Below are 17,546 nucleotides of genomic sequence, written 5' to 3'. Positions count from 1 at the left end.
AGTTTGGGATGGAGTGAAGCTGTAGGGGTTTTCTTCAAGCGACTTTCAAAGTTTTTTGTCAGCTCTTTCTGCCAGACTGTTGGATGATGGATGGTACGGAGTTGTCCTTATACATTACAAAATGGCAGCAGTGTAGGACGCTTCGGCTGGAGCTTGTCCAGTCATTCAGTTTCTTCTTTTTTCGTGTTTTTCTCTTTTATGCTTTTCTTTATTTCTTCTTTTTTTCTCAGCAACAGCCTGAATGCCTAGTCTGAGTGAGGGCTTGGACTCTTGGCCTTAGTGCAGACCCAGTGAGATATCCCCTCAGCTCAGGAATGGTGGGCCCCCTATCCCAGAGTGGTGGCCTCTCGGTGGCACATGGTGGTCTGTCAGCATGGTGTGGTAGCTTTCAGCCCCACGTTGCCTCAGCGTGGACTTCCAGTTTTGAGGTGATTCCAGAGCTGTCTCTGGCCTCGAAATCCTTGGGGTGAAGCCTAGCGGAGTCTGCAATCAAGGCCCAGTGTGGACTAGATGCTAGGTGGACTGCAATGTTCTGAACTTGTTATTTCTCGATTTTAAAAAGTTAATCCTACAACCTGTAATGCTGGACTTCTTATTTCTGTATTTTTCTATTTATTTTTCTTAAGAACTTGTACTTTTCACTGTACTCATTTTGAGTACATGTGGCAATAAAGCCACTTCAATTCAATGTCGAATCCCATTCGATTCAAGGAAATACTCGAACTGCCTGCTGAGAAACGATGGCCCATTATCTGTGACCAACAATTCTGGGAGTCCATGAATTGCAAAAGATGCATGCAGTTTTTCTATCATTGTTCCTGTGTTTGACAAATGAACTGTATGCATGTCCAGCCACTTTGAGTGGGCATCCACATTGATGAAGAACATTGAGCCCATGAAAGGCCTTGCATGGTCGACATTTCAACGAGTCCATGGTTTAACCAACTATTCGCATGAAAGTGGGGGAGCTGCTAATGGTAAATTTTGTCCTTGTTGGCACTATGGATACTGCCACACTAACGTGACTTTGTCAACATCCAAGCCTGGCCACCAAACATAACTTCTCATCAACATCTTCATTTTGGAAACCTCTGGTGGAGTTCAGCCAATATCTGGCAGCAGCCTTTGCTCGGGACAATTGCGCTTGGTCCCATAATAATATGCCATCCTCTACAGTGATCTGGTCTCTCCAGGTTCAAGAAGGTTTCAATTCTGGTTGTGATGGCCCTTTGGTCTCCCACCTTACCACCAGCTGTATCAGTTTTACCAGGACTGGATATTTCTATGTCCAAATCTAATATTTTCAGCTGTGTCTGGAAGTATGTTAAGAAAATTAAAACCATTGTAGACTCTTCCAGTGGTGGTACCATCAGCAGTGTATCTGCCAGTGGGAGGTGGCTCAATGCATCCACATTTTCTATTTGGCCTCCTGGGTGGCATTCCAACTTGTGATGATACGCACTTAGTATTAGAGCCCACAGCTGAATGCGGCTTGCAGCTCTGAATGGCATTGCCCTGTCCTCTTTTAAGTAGATCTAGCAAGAGTTTATGGTCTGCTGTTATTACAAATCTATATCAGTAAAGGTATTGGTGGAAATTCCTGACTCCAAGTATGACCACCAAATGTTCTTTCTCTATCTGGGCATATTTATGCTCTACACTGGCCAAAGTCCTAGATGCATACACCATTTGGAATTCCACTCCATTGGGCCACCAGTGAACTAATACTACCGGATACCATACGGGCAGGCATCACATATCAGCACCAGATGTTGCTTGGGATCATAGTGAAGATTCCTGAAGAAGGGCTTATGCCCGAAACGTTGATTCTCCTGCTCCTCGGATGCTGCCTGGCCTGCTGTGTTTTTCCAGCACCACATTTCTCTACTCTGGGATCATAGTGTGCCAACACCTTAGAGAATGATAGTTGTGTCTTCACTTCCCTGAAAACTGTGGCGTGGTTACGTTTCTATTTCCAAGGCCAACCCTTTTTTAAGAGTTGATGCAAAGGTTCCAGGATGGAAGCCAGGTTATGTATGAACTTTCTGTAATAATTCACCAGCCCAAGGAAAGACATGGGATCATGGGCACGTTGATCGCCCTCACTTTATCTTGCAACAGGTGTAACACTGTCTTAGCGACTGTGTAACCCAAGTAGGTCACTTGGGGTGCCTGGAACACACAGTTTTCCCTTCTAAGGTGAAAGCCCACTTCAGAGAAATATCTAAGGACTATGTCTACGTTCTCTATGTGCTCCTTATTGGTCTTCCCTGTTATTAGCACGTCATCTAGATAAATGGCAATCTGGGGTAGACCTTGCAAAATATTCTCCATCGTCCACTGAAAAATTGCACAGGCTGATGAAACCCCAAAAAGCAGTCTCATACATTGGTACAAACCCTTATGGGTATTAATTATAGCAAATGTTTGAGAATCCCCATCTAACTACAACTGCAAGTACACATGGCACATGTCCAACTTTGTGAAGAAAAGTTTCCTCCTGTCAGCTTTGAGTATAAAACCTCCATGCGAGGGATTGAGTATTTATCCAGTTGCAAAAAGCAGTTTACGGTTTATTTAAAATCCCCACAAAGGTGAACCAAACTGCCATGCTTCACAATCGGTGTGACTGGTGCTACTCATTCCGCAAACTGGACTGTTTTGATTCCTTCACTTTCCAGCCTTCTGATTTCTGCCTCTACTTTTGCCCATAAGGCAGTGGCACTGTGGAGGCCTTGCAGAATCGTGGAATTGCAAGGTGCAAGGTGGCCTTGGTTCTTTTGATATTCCCTAAGCCTTCCTGTGAGATTTCCAGGTAGTTAATGAGGACTTCACTCAGGCAGCCATTTTTTAATCAAAAATTGTTGGGCCAATCAAGGCGAACCTTTCACAAGCAATTTTGTCCCATCAAGGTTGGGCTAGAGCCATTTACTGAACCAGCTGCTTTTCATAACAGACTGGAACCGAAATTGTATCCTTAATCTGTAAAGGTTCCCCAGTATAGGTTCTCCGTCAAAGTGAGCTCTTGTACAAACTTAAGGGTTGGAATCCAGGGTGGTTGTTGTTCCAGATTGATTCTACGATCACTGGTATTGACCTTCATTGGAACCAGAGACCATTTAACCAGATGTTTATTTTGATTAGCTCTGATTTGGATGTTGCGAAGCAATTTAACCAGATGTTGGTTGACGTCCCAGTGTGTGCGCTTTCCTGGATACTGGCCTATGAGCTCTCTGATTTAATTTAGGTCAAGTAGGACTCCTTTGCTGATTTCAGTCCACATACACCGTGGGCGGCACGGTGGCACAGTGGTTAGCACTGCTGCCTCACAGCGCCTGTAGACCCGGGTTCAATTCCCGACTCAGGCGACTGACTGTGTGGAGTTTGCACATTCTCCCCGTGTCTGCGTGGGTTTCCTCCGGGTGCTCCGGTTTCCTCCCACAGTCCAAAGATGTGCGGGTCAGGTGAATTGGACAAGCTAAATTGCCCGTAGTGTTAGGTAAGGGGTAAATGTATGGGTGGGTTGCGCTTCGGCGGGTCGGTGTGGACTTGTTGGGCCGAAGGGCCTGTTTCCACACTGTAAGTCTAATCTAAACATACTGGCAGCAACTGCAATGACTGAGGAAAATTCGAACTCTATGGCTGCGGCTTAGTTTTGTTTTGGGGTTTTTCTGTGGACTGACCTGGAATACATCTGTTCAGAATACGTCCTGAAGGAAATTATGCAATTGCCTTCACTCAGATGATGTTGCCCAAGCTCATTTGGACTAGTGAGGGCAACCACTTCCATTGGAATACCCTCAGCTCATCGCCTCCACTTGCCACATTTTCCAAGGATTAAGCCAGTTGTAGTACCTGTTCAGTTGGGCTTCACCAAGTAGGTGCTTTTGTGTGGTTACGTCATTCATCCCACATACCAACTGGTCTCTCAGCATCTTATTAAGTGTTAAACCAAAGTCACGTGCCTCTACTAGTCAAAAAAAAGAGTAAAAACTATAGCGTCTTGGAATTAGAGGAGGCTTGGGATCATAATATTTCTTAACTAAATCCATCAACTCCTGAAATATCTGGTGCCTCAGGGCAAGTTGGGCACCTACTAACTGAAGGTGTTGTGGGTTCACAAGCTGTCAGGAGAATTACTCATTGCTTTTCATCTGTCCCAATGACATTTACCCGAAAAAAATGATACATTCTTTCCATCTATTGTGCCCAGTCTTTGGCTTCCTAAAAATTCACGATGCCAGAAATGCTTACCCTGATCCAAAGACAACTTTTGTGAACAAGTTTCTTCAGGAAGAAGACAGCGGATGGTGGAGGAGGGTTGTTTTTCAGACTGGAGGCCTGTAACAAAGTGGGCCATAAGGATTGGTGCTGGGTACACTGCTTTTTGTCATTTATACAAATGATTTGGATGTGAAAATAGGAGGTATGGTTTGTAAGTTTGCAGATAACATTGGAGGTGTAGTGGACAGTGAAGAAGTAACCTCAGATTACGATGGGACATTGATCAGATGGGCCAGTTGGCTGAGGAGTGGCAGAAAGAGTTTAATTTAAATAAATGTGGGATGCTGCATTTTGAAAAGGTAAATCAGGGCAGGACTTATACACTTAATGATAAGGTCCTGGGCAGTGTTGCTGAACAAAGAAACCTTGGATTGCAGGTTCATAGTTCATTAACTGTAGAGTCTCAGGCATACAGGATAATTAGGAAGCCATTTGGTATGCTTGCTTTCATTTGTCAGTGTATTGAATATAGGAATTGGGAGATCATGTTGTGGTTATTCAGGACATTGGTTAGGCCACTATTGGAATACTGCATGCAATTCTGTTTTCTCTACTACAGGAAGGATGTTGTTAAACTTGCAAAGGTCTAGAAAAGATTTGGAAGGCTAGTGCCGAGGTTGAGCTATAGGGAGAGCCTTAAAAGGCTGGGGTTATTTTCCTCGGAGCATCGCAGGCTGAGAGGTGACCGTAAATAGGTTTTTAAAATCAGGAGGGGCATGAAGAAGGTGAATAGGCAAGATCTTTTCCCTGGGATGGGGAAGTTCAAAACTAGACGGCATAGGTTAAACGTGAGAGGGAAAAAATTGAAAATGGACCTAAGGGGCAACCTTTTCATGGCGAGGGTGTTGCACGTAGGAATGAGCTGCCAGAGGAAGTGGTGGAGGCTGGTACAGTTACAACATTTAAAAGGCATCTGATGGATATATGAGTAGGAAGGGTTTAGAGGGATACGGACCAAGTGCTGGTAAATGGATGAGATTAATTTATGATATCAGGTCGGCATCGACAAGTTTCCATGCTGTACAGCTCCACGACTCCATGACTTTATAACATGTCCCATTCTGATCGCCACTGAATTAACTCCACAGAGGCCAGTATCTTGTCACCAAATCACCCTTTATTTACACATGGAGAGTCCTTGATACTGGTCCAGCTCTGTCAGAATGTCAGAATATATGACACTCCTGCTTTTGCCTGTCAGCCATGGCTCCTTGATTGAGTTTGTTAATCTGGTAAAGTCAGAGAATTCACACTCTGAGGTCGACCTGGCTGACCTCTTTCCAATCATTACACCGGGAAGGTAAAACTAATAAGATGAGAGCACTGGAATTGAAGAATTGCAAAACAGTTTAAATAGAGTTCCTGAAATAATGGTTTAATTTTCTGCTCATTGAACAGGCATAACATCTTGACTAATGACGCATTTAAAAACAAGAAAACACTGAAATTTATAAACGTTAGGCTGATTTTTCTTTTCACTGTGTAATCTTGATCTACAATAAATTTGTCATCAGCTTTTTAAATTTAGCTTGATTCAGTTTAATCTGCATTTCACATTCACTCCAGTTAACGAGTTTGATTTATAAACAGTTACCTACAGTCACAACTATAATTCTATTCGTTCGTAGTATCACACCCACAATTTGAAGCACACCCCACATTGTGATTCTTCTTTCTATATGTTAACCATTATTTGAGCTGAATTTGTAATAAAGTCTGCATTGTAAATAGGATCCATAATGAGTCAATAAATCAAATTTAATTAGAATGAATGAGGAACAGTAAACAATTTGTTTTCTCATGACTCTAAACCATTGAGTATAGAAAAAATAGAGCAAAATATTTCTTACTTCTAATTTGATTAATAAGGGTTGAATTCACAATGGCACTTGCCCATTTAAATTCATTATACTGGGACTGCAAACAAATTTTACCATTATAATTACTCAGATGTTGTATTCCACCAGGTAATAGTCCATTAACGGAATGGGAGGTGTATTCTGGCAAGCTGTAGTGACTGGCTAACAAGCTAATTGTTTCATATGAAAGGAACAGGGAACAAAGGAATATAACTCTCAAATGCACAGATGCAAAAGAACTAATGTGAAGTAAGAACAAAATTAACACTGAGATACATAGAAATTATGATTTATAATTAATTAACATGAACAATGATCAATTATTTGCCCATGAAAACATGGGCCTAATCAATCTCTGAGAATTTATATTTTCCCTTCTCTTTGCCTATTATGTTGTACAAAGATTATATAAAATGCTATTTGAACAACTGTGAAAAATGCCTACTTAAACTATCCAATGGGTAGACAGTAGTTTAATGTTTTATTTGCAGTACTATTCCTCTGGCAATGTCAATGTTTAAGTATTGTATGTACATCTGGTAGTTAGACGTAATTGGAACTGAATTTAGTAAACCCCAAACAGGCCAAAGGAATCTGCAACAAGTGTATCTCTGCATAATCACTATGGTAGAGCCAGAACACTGCCTTTGCATTACCTGCATTTTAATATGATTGTGGCTAAAAGCTAGGTGTTAACAACACTGTGGAATGGTTGCATGTCCCAGTAAAGCACTCAAAATAGTGAGAGACCAACACAGAATAAACTTAATTTTACTATGTACAATTAGCCTATACCTCAAAATGAGGAGTGCATTGCGGGTAGAGTGAGTGTTGGAAATTTTTCTGAACTGAGAAAGAGACGAGCATGACACCACATGGGTCATCACATTCTCTCTTCTGGATACTACATTGGAGGCCTTGAAAGAGGCGATACCAAAAAGAGATGTCCTGTATTTGGAGGGGCACAAGAGATACTCTTGGAAAACACTCAGAAGATATTGAGAACAGGTAATTGTAGATGCCAGTGCCAACAGCCTAACCATGAAGATTAGGATGCAGTCTCAGAAGAGGTTCAATGACCTCGCTTATGTGTTCAAGGTCTTTAAGTGTCATTCCCCACCAACTGTTAACTTCAGATACTGCTCAATTCATCAGAGCTCCATCACTCTTCCACTAGCAATGCCTGACAATTAAGACTTTTACAGGACATTCATATGCACCCACCCCTGCACAAATTGACCACTTCTGTGAGTCTTACTGTCCTCTGTCTTGCAGGATAAGGTGTTGTATTACTGGACACAGCTTGAGCTAACCAGAGTGGGGCAATTGTACCTGTGTATTTTGTTACCTATGGAGGTGCTGGCGTGGAAATAATCAAAGATGATAATATCCACATTCTCTATCTTCAATCCCATCCTCATTCTCCCCTATTCTGATTTACAAACTGCAGCTTGCAACTCTTACTTTTCCTCTCTCTCCGCATTATAACTTTACCTGTATGCTTTCCCTTTTCCAACTGCACAGGACAGGATGTGCAGGAACAGTAGGAGGGCTGGGATCATAAGCATACAACAACATAACTGTTTCACACTCACAATCCCCAGATACTGCCACTGTGCATAAATTAGAAAAACAAATAGAGCTAGATAGATAATAAGTACCCTGTATTTAGAACAAGAGAAAGAGGAATTCAGGTACTAGCTTGTCTGAGATCACACAGGACCTTTGCCGTACAGGGTTGATATGAGCGCTTTGTTGATGTATTGTGATAGCATGAAAGACAGATAATGAGGATGCATAATAAAGCACTTAGTACATTGGGCTGTTTTCATTGCAGATCAGATAGCTTGCAACAGAATTCTACATGTACCTGGTAGGTTCACACTGACCTCCTGCAAACACAGGCTGCTGCCATCATGTGTATGAATTTGATTAGATTCCCTACAGTGTGGAAACAGGCCCTTCGGCCCAGCTAGTCCACGCCCACCCTCAGAAGAATAACCCACCCAGACCCATTCCCCATATTTACCCCTGACTAATGCTCCTAACTCTACGGGCATTTACCACTTCACCTAACCTGCACATCTTTGGATTGTGGGAGGAAACTGGAGCACCTGGAGGAAATCCTCAGACAGAGGGAAGAATGTGCAAACTCCATACAGACAGTCGCCTGAGGTGGGAACTGAACCCGGCTCCATAACACTGTGAGGCTGCAGTGCTAACCACGGAGTCACTGTGCCGCTCAAGCCACAGCCTTCCAGAAAACTGTCCTCCAGTAAATTACAGGATTGCTGATATGTGACTGCACGAAGTGGCAGTGGCTCCAGTGACATGTGTCCTCCTTATCCCTGGTACTCCACTAGTAATCTTGCTGAGATGGTGCAGCCCTTGTCTGAGTTATCAGGGCCAATGGTGCTCAAGGTTACTTTTTCTGGACATTTGCAGTGTCCCAGAATCCCTTTTGGACATGACAAAAAAAACCTGCTGACATGTAGTGCCCACAAAATGGTATGAGTGGAGTCAGTGGCATTCTATGGCCTGCAATCTGAGCAAAGGCACATGCTCATTTTGTCTGCTGCTCTCTAATGAAAGACAATAAAATGTAATTAGTTCAAAATGATTGGAGAGACTCAGTGATTTCCCTTGTGCAACATGAGAGGACTAGCTGTTAGATATTGTGAACAACTTCTGTTTCAGCCTGGAAGAAACAAACACAGAAACCTTCATCATCATTCTACACCCCTCGCCAGTGACTGGTGCTGTGGGTGTTGCCCTGTCAGAACGTTATAGTTTTGGCTGCAACAAATTACAGACTTCCAAAAGAAAATCCCTATCGAAGTGTAGATTTCTCTCACACCCCAACTTGTTGATTTTCAGTAAAAATTCCTGTCTGGCCTCCTATTGGTCATCTTCTCTCCATTTTCCTCCTGCCTCTTTGAGTAAATTGCCCTGATCTACATGACCTCAACTATTTCTCTAAGTCATGCTGTATTCAAAGTGGAATGCCTAACAGTGCACCCATATCTGGAAGCATTTGGGATGTGTGGAAGCCTTAAGATGATTCTTTACCATTTATCTTTACTAAGTGCTACATGTCCCCCTATAGATCTCGACAACTTGAAACAGCTGTGCAAAGTAGCAAATGTGTAGAATTTCAACAGGAGAAATTAACCAGTAACAAACATGTAAAGAGCTGATGATCCTGTTAAGTAATGCTAGTGGGAGTCCTTCTTGCTGCTGAACATGTGTTCATTGCTGTACGATTAGAAATGTGATCAGCCGGAATGTTTGAGCTCCAAAATGGCAGTGATGCCAACATATCAGCATTACACGCTGATTGATCTCACAATTTGTCTAATTTGTATATGGCCAGTGGTATTTCACTTCACATCCACTAATGCCTCAGGAATATGGTGTGCAGCATGCCTCATTGCAGATATATGTCTGCATCATGGGGATCACTCTGGACGTCAAACAATGCCTGCAATTGTTGACCACATTTTTGCATTGACTACCTTGTATTTTCGTAACATCTCGTTATGTATTCTTGTATTTCTGAATGGAAAGTCCCTCCCCATCCTGTAACAGATGTGTGCCTGCAGCATGTTACAATTTACAGTGACTCCAGTCCATTAAATGAGTGCCTCTCAAGGTTGGACTCTTGGCAACCATTTGGATGTTGTCTTCACCATTCTTTCCATTTGAAAAACAATTCTATTATGTTTAATGATATTCATGTAAATCATGATTATGTTACTAATCGTATGGGTCTGATGTCAATAAGGGAGAAGATAACAGTGTCGTGGCTCATTTGGGAAAGTGCACTGCTACATAATCCCTACCACTCCTCGAGTCATTACAAAAATTGGAGGTTTAATCACCTTACTCAAAATCCCCAATTTACCTGCTTGACAAATTCTGATTAATAGAAAGCACTAAATGGGTTTCTGTACTTAACAAGAGACTATTATATCACTTCTGATCACAGGCAAACAAAATAAACTTTTCAAAGTGTTTTAACTTTAACTTAAACTCTTCATTTTTTAAACCACTACATACACACATGAATACAGAAAAATATAAACAGAAAATAATAACATTATGGATGAAGGGAAAGAATTTAAGGTAAATGGTTTGATTGCACCAGTCCATAGGATTCAATGCGGTGTCCTTTTGTTCTCCAGTCCTTTTCTTTTCAAGTCACTTCTGTTCTTTATTGAAGACACAGGCTGATTGGCACACTAATTGTTCAATATATCATTCTCTGGTTAAAGTTTATAGGCAAGTAGCGACTAATTAACTTCCAAATCTTTGTTACTTCTCCTTGCAAGAAGAAAAAATGTTGTCTTTTTAGAGTCTGGAGGCTTTCTGCTATCGTACTCTCTGTACTGGAACCAATCAGAGTATTGTGGTTATGCTAAGCATTCCTGACCTACACAATTGGTCCTGTTTGGTTTTCCAATCAACAGACTGTCTCTGGGCAAACATGCTGTAAGCACACACCCAGAGTTCAGCTATCCTCCCCCACTGTTCGAACAAGGCAGCAGTGTAAACATATCTCCTAATGAGTTCCAGACCCACGTTTGAAATTTCAGTTTCTCCTTTCCATAGTTTCCTTGGTTTAAAGCAGTTTAAACCATTTTGGTCTACAATCCAACAATAGAGATAAAATGATGTGATCTTACCACAGTCTAGAATGAACCTGTTTAAGAGAGAAGTCTTAGACACTACACCAGAGTGCTGTATTTGAGAATGTACAATGTGCAGATGGAAATAAAGGAGTGAAGCAATAGATACTCAAACAAAACAAGAAAGCAGCTTCAAGGATGTACATGTATGAATACCCAAACCCTGAGGTTCTCCAGAGCAACATCTCAAGTATAAGTGCTGGCTGTGAACATCAGTATTTCTATATTAAGTTTGCAGAGCCAGGGAACTATCCGATTTCAAAATTCTTCTTAAGTTCCACCTGCAGTTAGGTCATATAAGATTAGGTCAACTATCATGAATTCACAGTTCAAAACAACCAAAGATACGGATGCTAGAGTTATCAGTGATGTGTTGGAATTGCAAGTAGGCATTAAATCAAGGCACTATGCATCATAAACCTTTGTGTCCCAGACCATAAATTGTGTTTTGTATAATTTCCATTAGGGTATTTGAGTAGTGAAGTTGCAGCAGTTTCTGACTCCACAGCTGGATGAACCAGAATTCTTAAATTATATCCAATTACATGTCAATTTAATTTGTTGAACAGTGTGAAATGAACATTATTACAGATCGTGCTTCAGTGGCCAGATTTCTGTCATTCCTTTTGCAGAATACATTCTGAGGGAGGGGGAGTATCAAACTGAATATTCACCATTTTTGATTCGGGTGGCTGTTTAACATGATCATTAGTTGAGTAATTAACTGTTTGAATGAAAAAGGAACAGGAACTTGAAATATTGGCTTGAGCCAGCTGGTACTGATGTTTCTGGGAAGTGAACTTTTTCTGGTTTGTAGATTTTGACACTTCAACCACATTACACGAGGCTAAACAGTCTGTTGAAGGACATTTCATGCATTTAATTATCATCTGAAGGATGAATAGCTGAATTTGAATGTTATAACATGTGGAAAATTAGTGTTGCTATTCATAAATTCACTGGGAAGTGTCTGATTTTATTTGTGGAACATTTTAAATATCAATAAAACATGAGCTTGATGCTTCTCAACCAAGCTAAAAGTTTGCACAGTCATTGGTCACGCAAAGTCAAATAAGAAGCATAAGAAATGCAATGATAACTTTCAGTCTGATTTTTCATATTATGTAAATCAGTTTTAAGTTAGTTCTTCCTAATACAATGCAACTTACTGCAGTTTTACGTGCAAGAATTGCAAAGTCATTTAAATTTCAATTGGTTTATATTTTTGACGGTTCTAATTCTCATTCTAATGTGTATCTGGCCGCTGGTTGTGAATTTGGGAAGAGAGTGATGAAAGACAGCTGTGATATTTCATATTGGAAGAAACAGTACAAGTAGGAATGGACCACAGGTCCTTTCGAGGAATGAATTAGGAAATAAATTGAAATGTAGAGTCTTGAGAATAACCTGAATTATTGCTCAGGTCTTACATAAATTGGTATAAGAATGGACAGATTAGGAGAGCTAACAGATGGTTAAAGTTGGGATGTAAGGATTAGGGATTCCTTCTCAAGGCTTACACCTGAAAGACAATAGGAACGTTGTAGTGATTGGAACGAGCTCAACTGGGTGAATCTCATAGAATATGAGTTCTCTGATTTAGGGCTGTTAATCTGGTTCAATCAGGGAGTCCTGGCTGATAGATATAAACAAGAGTGTCAGGGGTTTTGCTCATTCTAGGAACTGAGTCTGAGCTAGCTGGGTCAGTATTGTGTACTAAGCACATGTAATTAAAGAGTGACTTGGTGACAGGATACCAGCTTTCATGGGATGTTTCTATCAGTATTCTAGTGAAAAAGTTAAAACAGTGAGGTAATAATAGATTTAAATTTCTAGGCATGAAGAAGAGATCCACAAGGAATGAAGTACATTGAGATATATTCAAACGGGAACTCCATTAACAAACATATTAATTTGGATCCCATTTACTAACCTCAATTTGGATCCCATTTATGAACCAAAGTGACATCACCCACCACAACAGAGCAAGGCATATAAATAGCAAGTGGGACAGAACACCAGCACTTCATCAGGAGCTCACTGATAATGTTACCTAGCATGGTGATGAAACATCTGAGAACAAATCCACAAGCTCAACAAACAAACTTACAACCTCATCCTGAGCTCCAAATCTTCTCCAAAATCACGAGTTGAGATATGCATGTGGTGAGAGATAAGAACATTAGATAAAGTAGGGAAGAATATATAGACATGGAATAAATTATGTTAAAAAATGATTAAAAATAAAGTGAGAGCAATGTCTATTTTAAAATGAGTGAAACAGTCTCTGTACAGTAATGTGCATTGTGTTGAAAACCAGGAACTGGAGGTGATAATGAGTTGATGACCCTGATACAATAAGGGTTACTGTAGCAAGACTACAGAAGCGTCAGGACAGAAAATTAAAAATTACAAGGAACAACATCTTTAGAAAGGCTATTGAGGGAAAAAAAGGATGAAAACTCATGTATTATTTATTAGAGATAACATAATTGTTTTTGGAAAAAGCACTAACATCCCTCAGACAGAAATAGGTTTCATGTAGGAAAAGAATAGTCTTAAAAGATAAAAATGTATCAATTGTACTAATAAAGCTGGTCTATAGCCCACTTAACAATGGAAGGAAAATGGAGAAGGAAATAAACAGCAACTTAATGAAATGAATCAAAAAGACAAATTATTAGTCATGAGGGGCTTTCAACTCTGGAAGATAATTGATCAGAACAGTTAGCCAATGGCATTGAGAAAGGAAAATCCCGCAATATGTGCAGGGCTTTTTTCTAACCCAGTATGTGAGAAGCACAAAAAGAGAATGGTGATGGGAATGAACCAGGCTGGAGAAGGTAATAAACTAAAAACATCAAGGGAAGAGGAGGCAGAATATAACATAGTTGAGGTAAATAATTAGGAAGACTGAAGTACGATCAAGACAACTGTTTGAAGAGAAAGTGATTTTGAGAGGCTAGGAATAGAACTTGGGAAGCAAAACTGAGTGCCAATACTAGCAAACAATTTTAAATGTAACAGCGAGTTGAAGTCATTAAACGTTTTCACACAGCCCTCGAAAAATATACTCAGCTAAAATTCAAGGACAAGCTAAATACTAATGAGACACAGCAGTAAATTAAGAGATGAGGGTGAAATTGAAGGTGAGAAATGTAACTGAAAAGTAGATTAGATTACTTACAGTGTGGAAACAGGCCCTTCGGCCCAACAAATCCACACCGACCCACCGAAGCGCAACCCACCCATACCCCTACATTACCCCTAACCTAACACTACGGGCAATTTAGCATGGCCAATTCACCTGACCCGCACATCTTTGGACTGTGGGAGGAAACCAGAGCACCCGGACGAAACCCACGCAGACACGGGGAGAACGTGCAAACTCCACACAGTCAGTCGCCTGAGTTGGGAATTGAACCCGGGTCTCAGGCGCTGTGAGGCAGCAGTGCTAACCACTGTGCCACCGTGCCACCCACAACTGCATGGACAACTGCAGAGAATAGGGGAAAGGAGAATATGAAGTAACTAGGAAAGGAAAAAATGCAATTCAGATGGCAAATGGGCCAATGAAATGTGAAGACCAATTAGTATAAAACAAAATAATAAAACATTCTAAGGTTTGAAAGAACTCCAAGGAGGCCAGTATCCCGCCACCAAGTCACTGTTTATTAACACATATGGCAGTGCATGGACTCTGACCAGTTAGTTCAGAGGCAATTCCTAAAGTTGTGAGAATCTCTGACACTCCTGTTTATATCTGTCAGCCAGGGCTCCCTGATTAGCTAAGGGTAATAGCACCAATCAGGGATCTCATTCCAAAGACATCCACCTGGTCCTCATTCCAATCACGACATCCCTCACCCCCTAGGTCTGGGCATGTAGGACTGTTCTATTTTTCTCTGCTTCTGCTGGATGTTTTCGCACCAGGTCCAATTCCTCCAACTCTGACTCCGACACGGGTGCCGTGTACCAGACTGTGGCTTGTCTCTTGTACCTAGAGCATCGCAGAAAATATTCCTCCTTTTCTTCAGGTGTTAACGATATCGGGGCTGCACGATCAGTTGCATCCATATCAGACTCTGAGGATTCTTTGATGCCAGGGGGAAGGGGAGAACCCACAATTTCTGACAGCCTTTCTGGCTGTTCTGAGGGGCCACGTATGTTTGGCTCCTGCTGCATTTGCGCAGTAGCAGCTTTCATGTGATCTGTAGGTTTGTTCAGGACTGCCTCGCCTGACCTCGTGCCGACCCGGTCTCATACTCATACAGAGCCATTTTTGTGGTTTCGACATCAAAATTCATCCCCTGAAGTAAACTATCTCCTTTGCTTAGAGGAGGCATGTGGCTGGCATTGGTGTTCCAGACACTGTTTCACCACGCTCTCCCCCTACCCCATTAAAGCAGCAAGCATTTGAAAAAAGGATAAAAGCCTGGATAGATTCAAACCTACATTGCACTGGTAGCAAATGTACTGTTGCACATATTTAATAATTTCTGTCAGAAGACTAGTGAATGGCTAAAATTAAGCATATATTTCAGAAGGAAGATATAACTTGTCTCATAATTTACAGACCTGTCACTTAACATAATGGAATCCAACAAATGGAGAATTAAAAAAAACACTCTTAAAAACAAAATAAGTATAACAGTGAATATAAAGATGGGTTTCAAGTCTTACTTGATCAATTTCATTGATTTCATTGAAGCCATCAAGAAAATAGTCAATGGTATTGCAGTTGACGTTGTGTGTTCAGATTTCCAAAAGATCTTTGATAAAGTACCACATAATACACTGATGTATAATATCATTCATGGGAAATGGGGACAAGTAACTGAATGGATACCTAGCTGGCTGAATCTTTAAAAGATTAAAATGATAAAGGAAACTTATTTAGAGTCACCAAGTTGAAGATGGGGTCCCCCAAGGATCATCTCTGAAATCACTATTCTTAGATTTTGTAATATAAAACAACAGTTCTAAACAACATTTGTGGCTAATATTAAATTGGGATGAATGATCAAAAATGAGGAAGAATGCAATAAATTATAAGAAGGCATTAATAGACTTGCAGAATGAGCAACTGGAAACAGAATTTCAACACAGATAAATGTGAGATATTAAATTTTGGTAAGAAAAATAAATTCACATATTACATGGAAAGTAAGAACATAACATGTGTAGAAAAACAGGAGGATCTAGCAGTAAACATTCACAAATCACTGCTGAAATGCAGTTCATTCCAAAAGCAAGTCCAACACCAAGCCTTTTTTCCAAAGTAAAAGAATTGAAAATTGGAGAAGTCATGCTAAATGTATATCAAACCTTGTTTGGATCATAACTGGAATATTGGAAACAGTTTTAGTCACATTTTTTTTTAAAAATGGGAAACTGGAGACAGTGGGATAAGATTCCAAGGAGGAAACAAGAACTGAGAGGTTCACATCATCAGGAAAGGATGACTAGCTTGGGTCTCTATTTGAAAGAAATGTTGAGGGATAATCTGAAAAAGATCTTAAACATTGTGATATTTTTTAATAAAGGTGACCTAGGAAGAGAGTGGGAAGATAAAATGTGAAGAAAATCAGTGTAAAATAATCACTAAGAAATCAAATAAGGTATTCTGAATAAAGTTCTTTGCCTAGAGAGTGGTCAGATTGTGAAACTTATAACTATGGAATAATTGAGATAGATAGTTTGAAAGCATTTCAGGAGAAGGTAGATAAGCTCATAAGGGAGAAGGGAATTGAATGTCATGCAAGTTGATTTAAATAAGGAAGGATGGAGGAGATTCAAAATCATTATAAACATGTGTCTGTGCTTGGGTTGGTGGCCTGCTTCTGTTTTGCATGTCTTATGTAATAATGTGCTCAATGTATACAATATTGATAATACTACTCTTTTGCAATATCTATTAAACTACACTCCTCTCCTTATGTCATGTGCTGCTTAACTTTAATTTCAAATGAATAAAATTTAGCAAAAATGTATTACAGTTTACTTCACAATCTCTTCCTCTGCATATATTTTATGGAACCTCATAAACTGGAGTGTTATGTAGGAAGGTAGTATATCTTGCGTTTGAGATATCTAGACTTCAAACTTCACTATCATGACTTCAGAAAACATAAATCTTAATTCATAAAATACACTCTCAAATGCTTAAATTAATCACTTATTAATTTTTAAAAAGTCCTCCATTTTCTACAGAGTAATGCTCAGTTTTTGCCCTGTTAATTCATCAACCTTTTACTGAGAGAACTATTCTTATCAATCCTGCTGCTTCAAAATTCCAGCCAGCATTTGGGACACTCGCTGCTGATATCCTGCTCCAACTGCATTAAAGATCCCATCACTAGGATTTGCAGTGCAATCTCTGACCTCAGTCTGAAATTGTACTCCACTACTCTTATTCCATTGTAGCATAATTCCTGGAAAGTTAACATTAAGTTTTTACACATTTATGAATTGAGATGATTATATTCCCCCTTTTATAGTTATCCAGCTCATGGTCCAACAAACTTGTGAGCAAAGTTAGGATTTATGGAAAAATGGGACAATAGCGATGTGGAGAGGACTGAATTATAAGAAACAGGTTAATGGGATTTTTTTTAACTGAAGGAAGATTGGTAATGGAGTTCGCCAGAGTTGATATTGGGAACCTTGCTTTCCGTAATATGTACTACTGATCTAGATCTTGATGTACAGGGGA

Source organism: Hemiscyllium ocellatum, chromosome 26 (genome assembly GCF_020745735.1).
Source record: "Hemiscyllium ocellatum isolate sHemOce1 chromosome 26, sHemOce1.pat.X.cur, whole genome shotgun sequence".
In the NCBI taxonomy this organism is placed as follows: domain Eukaryota; kingdom Metazoa; phylum Chordata; class Chondrichthyes; order Orectolobiformes; family Hemiscylliidae; genus Hemiscyllium; species Hemiscyllium ocellatum.
This window is presented reverse-complemented; position numbering follows the sequence as displayed.